This window comes from Lucilia sericata, unplaced genomic scaffold (assembly GCF_015586225.1).
Source record: "Lucilia sericata isolate MDLA Ls3-8-SP2 unplaced genomic scaffold, ASM1558622v1 Contig008094F_arrow, whole genome shotgun sequence".
In the NCBI taxonomy this organism is placed as follows: Eukaryota; Metazoa; Arthropoda; class Insecta; order Diptera; family Calliphoridae; genus Lucilia; species Lucilia sericata.
Genome location: NW_023998067.1, coordinates 1 through 12,509, shown reverse-complemented (window position 1 = coordinate 12,509; position 12,509 = coordinate 1). Strand labels below are relative to the sequence as shown.

The following is a 12,509-nucleotide window of genomic DNA, read 5'->3' as shown; positions in this document are numbered from 1 at the left end:
CTTCAAAATGCTATTTTTTAAAAAAAAACTTCATAAGAATTGTTTAAAAAAGTTAACATTTCAAAAAACAACAATTTTCTTATGAATTCCCTAAAAATTTTAAATTCCCAACAAATTTTTTAAAATACCCAAAATTCCCTTTTAAAGAAAATTAACTTAAAAACTAGTTTTAACTTAAATTTTCAATAAAAATTTCTAAAATTTATATAAACCATAAAATTTCTTTAATATGTTTAACATTTATAAGAAGTTTTACCACTTCCCCTGTTTTTTTTTTTTTCTGGAGCTAAAAAGTTTCCCTTCTTTTCTCTGTTTTATTTAATTTTTTAATATTTTACAAAGTTTTGTGGGTTTTCATTTTTATACAATTTATTTTTTGTTATTTTTTTAGTCTTTTATTTATTTCCAGTAAGCGTAAGTTAAGATTTATAGATTTTTAATTGTTGTTTTTGTTTTTTCTTTAAAAAAATGATCTATAAAATCTTGTATTTAAAAAAGTTATAGTTTTTTTATAGGGTTTCTTTGTTTGTGGGTTTTTATTTTGTGTTGTTTAAAGGGGTGGATGCCACAGTTTAAAAATTTGTTAGTAACAATATTGAGGGAGGTCTTAGGTTTTTTTCTTTGTTATTAGAGGGGGTAAAAGGAAAGAGGGGTTAGTTATTAAGGGAAAAATGGTAGTTGGTAACGCTAGAATTAAGTGCAATGAGGAGAAATTGTGGGAACAATTTAAGAACGAAATGTAGTTGTTCTATTGTTAGCTTTAGATTAAAGTTAGTTTAAAGTTCAAATTTTCCAAAAAATATTCAAATATATTATTAGTTGGCAATGCGAACAATTTTAAATGGATAAATCTATTTAATTTGTTATAGGAAATTAAGAAAGAAAAGAAGAAGTTGTTGGAATTTGAAAGAAAAAGTTATAAAATATCTATAGTTGTTCGAAAATGTTCAATATTTTTTAGTTGGCAACGCAAAAATATTTCTAATAGTAACATAAACTAAACAAATCTAATATTTTTATGTTTATTAAATAATTTATAATTTCTATATTCAAAATTGATTACAAATGGCAACGCTAAAGTGTCTATATCTTTAAAAAGGTTAATAAATGAGTTGGCAATGCGATATAAATAAAATTTTTATGAGAATTTTCGAAAAATTTTACAACTCTTAAAGAAATTATTATAAAAACCTTGAAAATTTATAAAATTTATTTAAGTTGGTAAAACATTTTAGAGTTGGTAACGCGAAATTGTGTAAATGTTTAATAATTTAGTTGGCAATGCGTTGAAATTTAAATTTTTTCATCAAAATTATTGAAAAGTTATGCAATCATTAAATAAATTGTTATAAAAAACCTTTAAAATGTATAAATCTTTTTTAGTTGGCAACTCGTTTTTTTTTAATTTTTAAGAAAAAGTAAGTTAAACTTATGAAAATGTTATATATTATACTTATTTAAGTATTTCTTTTAAAAATTTACAAAAATTATTCAAGTTGGCAACGCGATAAATGGTAAATGTTTAAGTATTTCTTTAAAAATCTACAAAAATTATTCAAGTTGGCAACGCGATAAATGGTGAATGTTTTATAATTTACTTGGCAATGCGATTATGGGCAATATTTTTATAAGAATTTTAGAATTGTTAAAGAAATTTGTTGCAAAACCTTGAATATTTATAAAATTTGTTTAGTTGGCAATGCGTTATAACAAAATTTCATATTAAAAGTATGTATATTAAAGGTATGCCCAACTGGAGAATAAATTTTCAGTTAAAGTTGTTTTAGAATTTCTTTTAAAATTTACAAAAATCTTTAAGTTGGCAACGCGAACATGTGTAAATATTTAAAAATAAGTTGGCAATGCAAATATTTTATATATTTGTATAAGAACTTTATAATACTTTGGGAATTGTTATAGATAGTGTCATAAAAACTTTGAAAACATATAAAATTTAATTTAGTTGGCAACGCGTAATAATATTTTTTTAAGAAACACTTAGCTTAACTAAAGAAAATGTTTTCAGTTAAAGTTAAATAAGAATTTCTCTTAAAATTTCTAACAAACATTTGGTTGGTAACTCGAAAATGTATAAATGTTTTAAAGCTAGTTGGCAAAGCTAAAATCTTCAATGTTTTTACAAGAGTTTAAAAAAATTTTAAACATTTCTATTTAAATTTATCCAGTATCTAAAAATTTCAAATAAGATGGCAACGCGATATACCTAAATCTTTTCAAATATGAAGAAATTGACAACTTTTAAAGTTCTGAAATAAAAGCTCTCGATTTCTTTAATAATTAATTTCTAAATAATGTTCAAGTTGGTAACGCGAGTATTTTTAAATTATTTAAAAACTAGTTGGCAAATCAAAAATCTTAATATTTTTTTTGAGAGTCGAAGAAAATGTTGGAAATTTGCCAAATTTTTGTTTTAATTTTTCAAATTTCCAAAATTTTCCTTAAAATGGCAACGCGATATTAATAAATTATTTTGCTAGTAAGAGAAAGTAAACAACTTTGGAAATTTAAAAATAAAATTTCAAAATTTCCATAATTTTCTATGAAATGGCAACGCGAAATATCAAATTTTGTTCAAATATTAAGAAGTGGAAGAAAAACTTTTAAAGTTCTGAAGTGAAAAGTTTTTGATTTCCTTAATGTTTCTTAACAGCCCCACTACCACCACCACCACATTCACTACTACCCGCCGATGAGCCATCACCCGCCCACCGACGCCTACGCGCCTCTTTGGCCGCCTGCATTTGGGCGGCCACCCGACTGGTCGTAGGAGTTGCATCAAAATCATTATAAAATTCCACCTCATCATCGGCCGTGGAATCGTAAGCGTTTGAAACATCTCCACCACTGGCACCACTGCCACCGCCACGATCAATATCGAAACTAACATTCTTACTATCTCATCCACCCCTATGCACTTGTACCGTAGCCTCCGCCGATTCTTGACTGCGCAACTGTTGACGATATTCATCCAATTCCTGCATGCGATAAGTGCCTAAATTGACTTGCATCATTAGGGTCTCCATAATGCGTTCATTTTTCAAGGCCTTGGAGGGTAGAACTATGGATAAGAGTTCTGTGGGCGAGATGCGGCATAGCTCCAAATCACGCGTCAATCTATCCATTATGCATTCGAATTCAAATTGGGTATCACGATTGGGTTGGATTTTCATTTTGGAAACCTTATTGCGGGCCCAGGCCAACATGGCCTCAAATTTGCGTATTTCAGGACACTGCAGTTCGCGGCACATGATCATTTGCACCATGGACTCGGAGAGATTAAGGAACTCGGGACATTTGAAGAGACCATGGGCCTTATTCTCTACAAACGATAAAATCATATTCACCAATTCCGAGGCCGAGGTATAACGCCAATAATAGTTCTCCAAAGAAATCAGCATAGGGCACACCACCTCTATGCGCAAAAACTGTTTGCAGTGATGAAAACAGGCCTGCAGCAGTTCGGGTAGATCATAATGTTCCGCCGCACATAGAAGACCTTAAGGAAAGCAATAAACATTTAAAATTTTGATTGAACTTTTAGGGAAATAAACTTACCCGGTATGGAAACACAGGTCAAAGGACATGTCCCCGTATGCAAATAATCCAGCAAAACTCTAAAAGTATCCGGATCAAATTCTATTATATTGAATTCGGTTTGCGCCAATTTCGCCCTATCCACTTTCTGAGCATCGGCACACACTGACAGTCTTGGCACGGCCAAATTATTGCCCGATTTATCTTTGTCTTTTTCTTTGCTATCCCTGTCTATAGATTTGTTGTTGTTGTTGTGTTGGTTTTTGCAAAAAGTGGAGCAACACAAAATTAAATAAAATTTTTCGAAACAAAAAACAATTTTTAAATGCAAATTATAATTTAAGATAATTAAAAATTTTTGAAACCGTCGAGGTGATTTGATTTTTTTTTGTAAAATGCAATGAAGAGATAAAAAATGAGAATAATTTTTAGTTTTTAATGATTTTTTTTGTTTATAATGAATTCAAAATTTTGCAACGTTCACATCAACGAAAAAAAAAAACGAACAAGACAGGTAGGTGGTGGGTTTGAAAGTTTGTGAGAGAGATTTAAAGACATTGATGTAAAAGAGAGTGAAAACAAAAGTGCATTTGAGAAAACATAAAGGTGAGAGTGAAATGAGCAATACAATGCAATTTAGAAGAGAGAAAGTGACCGTTATAAGAGAGTGTTTTAAGAAATTATAAGGTGAATAAGAAAATGAAAAAGGTGAATAACATTTAAAAAGAAAAATTCACAACAATATGAAAAATTTTCAATACAAAAGTGGTGAATAAAAGTGAAGTTCAAAATCACAGTAATGTAAAATTGAATTCAGACTCAAACGAATTGAAATGTCAAAAATATAAATAAAATTATGAGATACAACATGAATACAATGAATTTTTAAACAAATTTTGTAAAATTTTCCAAAAAAATTTGGTGTGGTGAATTTCCAATTATTAGTGGTCAGTAAAATATTTATCAGAAAAGTCAAGGTAAGTATTGAATTAGGCAGAAAATGTGTCATTTGTTTAGATTTTCATAGATTTTGGTAAAATTTTGAAAAAAATTGGTGTGGTGAATTTCCAATTGTTAGTGATGAGTTAAAGATTTGTCGGAAATTAAGGTTTTTGATTTAGTATTGAAATTTTTGTTTAAAGTTTATTAAATTTTCAAAATTTTTAGAGTGGTGAATTTCCATTTGTTAGTGTTGAGTTTGAATTTTAGCAGAAAAGTTAAGGAAATGTCAAGATAAGTATATAATTTGTGAGCAAATATGGAAAATTTTAAAATTTTATAATAAGTTTAGTAAATTTTTCAACATTTTGGTGTGAACGTTAGAGGTGAGTAAAAAATTTTCCAAAAAGTACGGATTTTATTTTATTTATCAAATATTTGTTAAAAATTTTATAAAATTTTCAAAATTTTTAGTGTGGTGAATTTCCATTTGTTAGTGGTGATTTTGAATTTTAGCAGAAAAGTTAAAGAAATGTCGAAATGGAGATGGAAGTTGTCAGTAAATATGGAATATTTTTAAATTTTATAAAAATTTTGTTAAATTTCGCAAAATTTTGGGTGTGGTGAATTTCCATTAGTTAGAGGTGGGTAAAAAATGTATTAGAAATAGCGGTTTTTGTTCATTATTTTAAAATAATATGAAAAAATTAAAAAATTTGGTATGGTGAATTTAGTTTTGTTAGTGGTGAGTTCAAAATTTATGAAAATTATGGATTTTTGTGGAAAAATTTAAAAATTTTTTTGGAAATATTAAAAATTTGTTTAAGGTGTATACGTTTAAATCGTAATGAATATGAAATTGTTAAGAAAAATATATGTTTTATGAAAAATTATACAGTTTAAATTAAAATTAAGGGGTGGTGAATTTTGATTTATTAGTGGTGAATAAAATTTTTATAGCAAAAAGTTAATTTTTAAATAATAATTGAAAATATGTAATAATATAGGTGTGGTGAATATAATTTTGTTAGTGGTGAGTTTTAGAAAATGTTTAAAAATCATAAAAAATGCAGGAAATGTTAAGAAAATTTCAAAAAAAAAAATTAAAAATTGTAAAGAAAAATTTGGTTAACAATTTTTATAAAATTTAATATAACAAGCCAATCCATATAAAATTTGTAAAAAAAATTTTGAAAATAAACCCAAAAAATTTAACAAAACACAAGCCAATTTTTTGTTAAAATAACATTAAACAAGCCAGAAATAAAAAAACGAAAAACAAACAAAAATTCCAAGAAAAAAAGTTTTCAAAACACAATTGTTGCAACACATCACATTAGTTTGTTTTTTTTTTTTTGTAAATATTTTTTACAAGGACATTTTATACACCATATTTTATACAGGGCAAAGTCAAAGTACAAAGGACACGTAACGTAGTGTTTGGTATATTTTGATTTTGTTTTTAAAAAAAGGAAACATAAAGAAAGACGGAAAAAAACACACATCGATATATTTGTATTTATAGAAAATCAAACTCTTACTCGAACAATCTGTGGATGAAATCCATTTCTTTTTATCCTCCGGATTCAATTGATTGGCATTCTTGTTGCGTATGGAACGACCCCAGCCGGCAGTGATGGTGCCGAGGCGTGAGAAAGCCCTTTTAACCATGGGCGAGGAAGGAACACTTTTCGGTCGTATCGAATCGGAATCGGGTACGGTGAGATAATTATTACTTTTGGGTTTTTGATTTTGTGGTGAAACCAATGAAGGCGCTGGACGCGCAAATATTTCAGCAACTGGTATTTGTGGTGAACCGAAACCGGTTTGGATGCCATAAAGCATTTCCTATAGTTTAAGAAAAAAAGAAAATATAAAAAAATTACTTCACATTTGAGTCAAATCATTAACTTACCTGAAACACTCTACTTCTAACACCCAGTATCGCTCGCACACCGATAAAGCGTGCTTTTTGTTTTGACTGTCCCACCAGAAAGGTGACATCAAATAAATGAGCATTTGTTAGGCACGATGGTTCTACATTTAAGAAAACTCTTGTAAAATCTTTTGCCAACTGATCGTAATCTTCAAATTGATCACGCACAGAATCCAGCAAAGGTGATGAGGGTCTCATGTGACCTAGAGAGTGTGAAAAAGTGGGTATATGTTTATAATTGAAATAATTACTAGGACCTTAATTTATATGCTTTGAGGGGCTGTTAAAAATGAGCTACAAAACATGTATTGCATGCAAGTTCATAGCAAAAACCAATTTTATTTCTTCTTTTTTTCCATATGCAAATGGGAGGGACCACTTTTTTTTTTAAAATTAAGTTTGGAAATTAAGGAAAAAATTTTAAAAAAGACAAAAATAATTTTATAAAGTTTAAAGGAGGTTAAATATAAAAATATAGGAAAATAATGTCTTAATTTATGTTTTTCTAGCAGCCGCTATAAAATTTATCAACATTTTTTTTAAAATTCGTTAGTTTTGAAGTGTGGTGAATTTAGTTTTCTTAATGGTGAGTATAAATTTAATGAAAATAACACATTTTTGAAAAGTATATACAAATTTTATGTCAAAACTTAAACAATTGTGGTGTGGTGAATTTCTTTTTGTTAGAGGTGAATATAAATTTTATAAAATAATCAAATTTTTTATAAAAATTTTAATATTTTAAGCTAGTTATATTAAAAATTAAAATTTTTCGTAAAAATTTTGAAATTTTAGGAAAATTTTTTGTGTGGTGGACTTAGTTTTCTTAATGGTGAGTATAATTTTTATGAAAATAACCCCTTTTTGAAATGAATATATAAAATGTATGTCAAAACTTAAAAGAATTTGTTGTGGTGAGTTTGTTTTTGTTAGAGGTGAATATACATTTTGTAAAATACTCAAATTTTTTATAAAAATTTTAATATTTTAAGCTAATTGTCTTAAAAATTTAAATTTTTCGTAAAAATTTTGAAATTTTAGGAAAATTTTTGGTGTGGTGAACTTAGTTTTCTTAATGGTGAGTAAAATTTTTAATTAAAAAACTAAGTTTTTATCAGTATTTATACCAGATATTAAAAATCCATGAAAATCTCAGTGTGGTGAATTTCTTTTTGTTAGAGGTGAATATATATTTTGTAAAATAATGAATAATTTTATAAAAAATTTAACAAATTCATCAGCAAGTAATAACTATTCAGGAAAAAATAATATTTTTTGTAAGAATTTTACAATTTTTAGGTGTGGTGAATTTCTTATTACTAGTGGTGAGAAAATATTAGACCCAAAAACCAATTTTTTACAAATAATTTTCAAATATGGTTAAAATCAAAAAAAATTTTGCTGTGGTGAATTTCTTTTTATTAGAGGTGAATAAAAATTATACACCATTTGAACGTTTTTGATAAAAATATTAAAAATGTATTAAATTTTTATATATTTCTTACTTAGAAAAAGATTTTACTCTACTTTCTTTAGGTTTCCAATACAACTTCTGATGTATTTATGTATGTACTTCCTTCTACAAACAAATCTAAATCTTATTTAATTTTCCTTTTTTCAATGTCTAAAGTCTAAATGTCTAAAGTCCTTCGTTGTAAGCAGTCAAGTGTTTTGCCACAAAAATTCTTTCTATACAAAATATCTAAATATTTTACTACAATTTCTCTTCTCTTGAATTGTTACTATGTTTGTAGTACTATCAAGTATTATGTAAATTTACCCATATTTTACTAATTGACATTGTAAAATATGTTGCAAATTTTCAATCTCTAACAATATTGAATTTACACTTAAATTTATTCAACCATAATACTGGGGTTATTACAAATTTGTATTAATCAAATATTGAATAAGAAATCATCAGGCATTTTTGTTGTGGCTAGTAAGTAAAATCAAACTGTTGGATTTATTATTGGTTGAAAAGGAAATGTAAAATAATTGTTAAATCAATGTAAAGAAAAACTATTTTCAGTTGTGGTGGTTTGTTGTTAACCCTTTGTGATATATTTGTGATATATTCCATACATAATCAAAAGTCTAGTCTTTACTAGAACTGAACTAGAACTGAACTAGAACTGAACTAGAACTGAACTAGAACTGAACTAGAACTGAACTAGAACTGAACTAGAACTGAACTAGAACTGAACTAGAACTGAACTAGAACTGAACTAGAACTGAACTAGAACTGAACTAGAACTGAACTAGAACTGAACTAGAACTGAACTAGAACTGAACTAGATCTGAACTAGATCTGAACTAGATCTGAACTAGAACTGAACTAGAACTGAACTAGAACTGAACTAGGACTGAACTAGAACTGAACTAGAACTGAACTAGAACTGAACTAGAACTGAACTAGAACTGAACTAGAACTGAACTAGAACTGAACTAGAACTGAACTAGAACTGAACTAGAACTGAACTAGAACTGAACTAGAACTGAACTAGAACTGAACTAGAACTGAACTAGAACTGAACTAGAACTGAACTAGAACTGAACTAGAACTGAACTAGAACTGAACTAGAACTGAACTAGAACTGAACTAGAACTGAACTAGAACTGAACTAGAACTGAACTAGAACTGAACTAGAACTGAACTAGAACTGAACTAGAACTGAACTAGAACTGAACTAGAACTGAACTAGAACTGAACTAGAACTGAACTAGAACTGAACTAGAACTGAACTAGAACTGAACTAGAACTGAACTAGAACTGAACTAGAACTGAACTAGAACTGAACTAGAACTGAACTAGAACTGAACTAGAACTGAACTAGAACTGAACTAGAACTGAACTAGAACTGAACTAGAACTGAACTAGAACTGAACTAGAACTGAACTAGAACTGAACTAGAACTGAACTAGAACTGAACTAGAACTGAACTAGAACTGAACTAGAACTGAACTAGAACTGAACTAGAACTGAACTAGAACTGAACTAGAACTGAACTAGAACTGAACTAGAACTGAACTAGAACTGAACTAGAACTGACTAGAACTGAACTAGAACTGAACTAGAACTGAACTAGAACTGAACTAGAACTGAACTAGAACTGAACTAGAACTGAACTAGAACTGAACTAGAACTGAACTAGAACTGAACTAGAACTGAACTAGAACTGAACTAGAACTGAACTAGAACTGAACTAGAACTGAACTAGAACTGAACTAGAACTGAACTAGAACTGAACTAGAACTGAACTAGAACTGAACTAGAACTGAACTAGAACTCAACTAAAACTGAACTAAAACTGAACTATGTTCCTTCAAGATTTTATTTAAGGTTTTATTAACCTATATTTAAAGCTAACTAGCTGTTATTATTTCAAACATTTTGCTTTCAAATTCCTTTTGAAAGCCTGACCAAGATAACAGCTAATTTATGCCTGCATTTAAGTAAAGCAATAAAACTTTTGATTCAGATTTTTTTTTCAACTTTCGCCAAATAGGAAATCAATATTGTTAAACAAATTTTTGTTGTTGTTGTTGTAAATAATGTCACCGGAAGTTGTTACCCACATCCATAGCACACAAGATCTATGATATTCTGACATTGTCATTGATAACGATGCTAAAACATTTGATGATGTATGTTGCCAAAAAAGGGAAACAAGGATAACAAAACAACAGCAGCAACAAAAAAAGCTCAAATCATTTATTACACACCAAGATTAACAACATAACATTAAGGCGTTGAAAGGGATATAAAATCATGACTGAATGGAAACTAGCAAAAAAAAAAGTATGAGTGTATATGAATATGTGTAGTTTTAAACTGCAAGAGTCCTTAAGAAGGATTTGTGTTGTAGTTCCATTTTGCTGCTTTTACCTCATAAAACCATTAATCACATTGACATGTGATTGGATTTACTTACAACCGAAAAACCAGCATAAATTTTAAGACATTTAATGGTTAGACATTAAAAAAGGGGGAAATATAAGTTTTGGGGAAAATTTACAATGTTTTGTTAACGAAGGTGCTTGAAAATGGTGAAAAAATATATTAAAACAAGTAAGAGTTCTATATGTCGAATCTAATATACCCTTTACCATAGTGTGTTAAAAATATCAAAAAATACCAGCTGTAACACATAAAAGTACCAGAAAGTTCCCTTTTATGGATTTTCTATCAATCAGCGAAATAGAACAAAAAAGCACCAAATTTCTTCAGATCTCATTAACTTAGAGCTCTGAATGTGCAATTTTATGTTTCTAGGCTCAATATTCTAGAAAATTCAAAAAGTCCCTTTTGCAGAACGAAATGTTCCTTTTATCGGTTCTCACATACTCCGGCCTCTACATGTTAAATTTCATGTTTCTAGGTTCAATATTATAGAAAATTATTAAAGTTTCTTTTGAAGAAGGCAAAAGTATCAAAAAGTCTCATTTTATAGGTTCTATATAGTCTATAGTCTAGTGTATAGTCTAGTCTAGAGTCTAGTCTATAGTCTAGTCTATAGTCTAGTCTATAGTCTATTCTATAGTCTATTCTATAGTCTATTCTACAGTCTATTCTATAGTCTATTCTACAGTCTATTCTATAGTCTAGTCTATAGTCTAGTCTATAGTCTAGTCTATAGTCTAGTCTATAGACTAGTCTATAGTCTAGTCCATAGTCTAGTCTATAGTCTAGTCTATAGTCTAGTCTATAGTCTAGTCTATAGTCTAGTCTATAGTCTAGTCTATAGTCTAGTATAGACTATAGACTAGACTATAGACTAGACTATAGACTAGACTATAGACTAGACTATAGACTAGACTATAGACTAGACTAGTATAGACTATAGACTAGACTATAGACTAGACTATAGAGTAGACTATAGACTAGACTATAGACTAGACTACAGACTAGACTATAGACTAGACTATAGACTAGACTATAGACTAGACTATAGACTAGACTATAGACTAGACTATAGACTAGACTATAGACTAGACTATAGACTAGAATATAGACTAGACTATAGACTAGACTATAGACTAGACTATAGACTAGACTATAGACTAGACTATAGACTAGACTGTAGACTAGACTATAGACTAGACTGTAGACTAGACCATAGACTAGACTATAGACTAGACTATAGACTAGACTATAGACTAGACTATAGACTAGACTATAGACTAGACTATAGACTAGACTATAGACTAGACTATAGACTAGACTATAGTCTAGTCTATAGTCTAGTCAATGTCTAGTCTATAGTCTAGTCTATAGTCTAGTCTATAGTCTAGTCTATAGTCTAGTCTATAGTCTAGTCTATAGTCTAGTCTATGGTCTAGTCTATAGTCTAGTCTATAGTCTAGTATACAGTCTAGTCTATAGTCTAGTCTATAGTCTAGTCTATAGTCTAGTCTATAGTCTAGTCTATAGTCTAGTCTATATTCTAGTCTATAGTCTAGTCTATAGTCTAGTCTATAGTCTAGTCTATAGTCTAGTCTATAGTCTAGTCTATAGTCTAGTCTATAGTCTAGTCTATAGTCTAGTCTATAGTCTAGTCTATAGTCTAGTCTATAGTCTAGTCTATAGTCTAGTCTATAGTCTAGTCTATAGTCTATACTAGTCTAGTCTATAGTCTAGTCTATAGTCTAGTCTATAGTCTAGTCTATAGTCTAGTCTATAGTCTAGTCTATAGTCTATACTAGACTATAGACTAGACTATAGACTAGACTATAGACTAGACTATAGACTAGACTATAGACTAGACTATAGACTAGACTATGGACTAGACTATAGACTAGTCTATAGACTAGACTATAGACTAGACTATAGACTAGACTATAGACTAGACTATAGAATAGACTGTAGAATAGACTATAGAATAGACTGTAGAATAGACTATAGAATAGACTATAGAATAGACTATAGACTAGACTATAGACTAGACTATAGACTAGACTCTAGACTAGACTATACACTAGACTATAGACTATATAGAACCTATAAAATGAGACTTTTTGATACTTTTGCCTTCTTCAAAAGAAACTTTAATAATTTTCTATAATATTGAACCTAGAA

The 12,509-nt window shown here is 28.9% G+C and overlaps 1 pseudogene; it reads right to left on the bottom strand.

Moving 5' to 3' along the window:
- Nucleotides 1–1,881: 1,881 nt before the first annotated feature.
- Nucleotides 1,882–6,633, bottom strand: LOC119615812 (annotated as a pseudogene).
- Nucleotides 6,634–12,509: the final 5,876 nt, after the last annotated feature.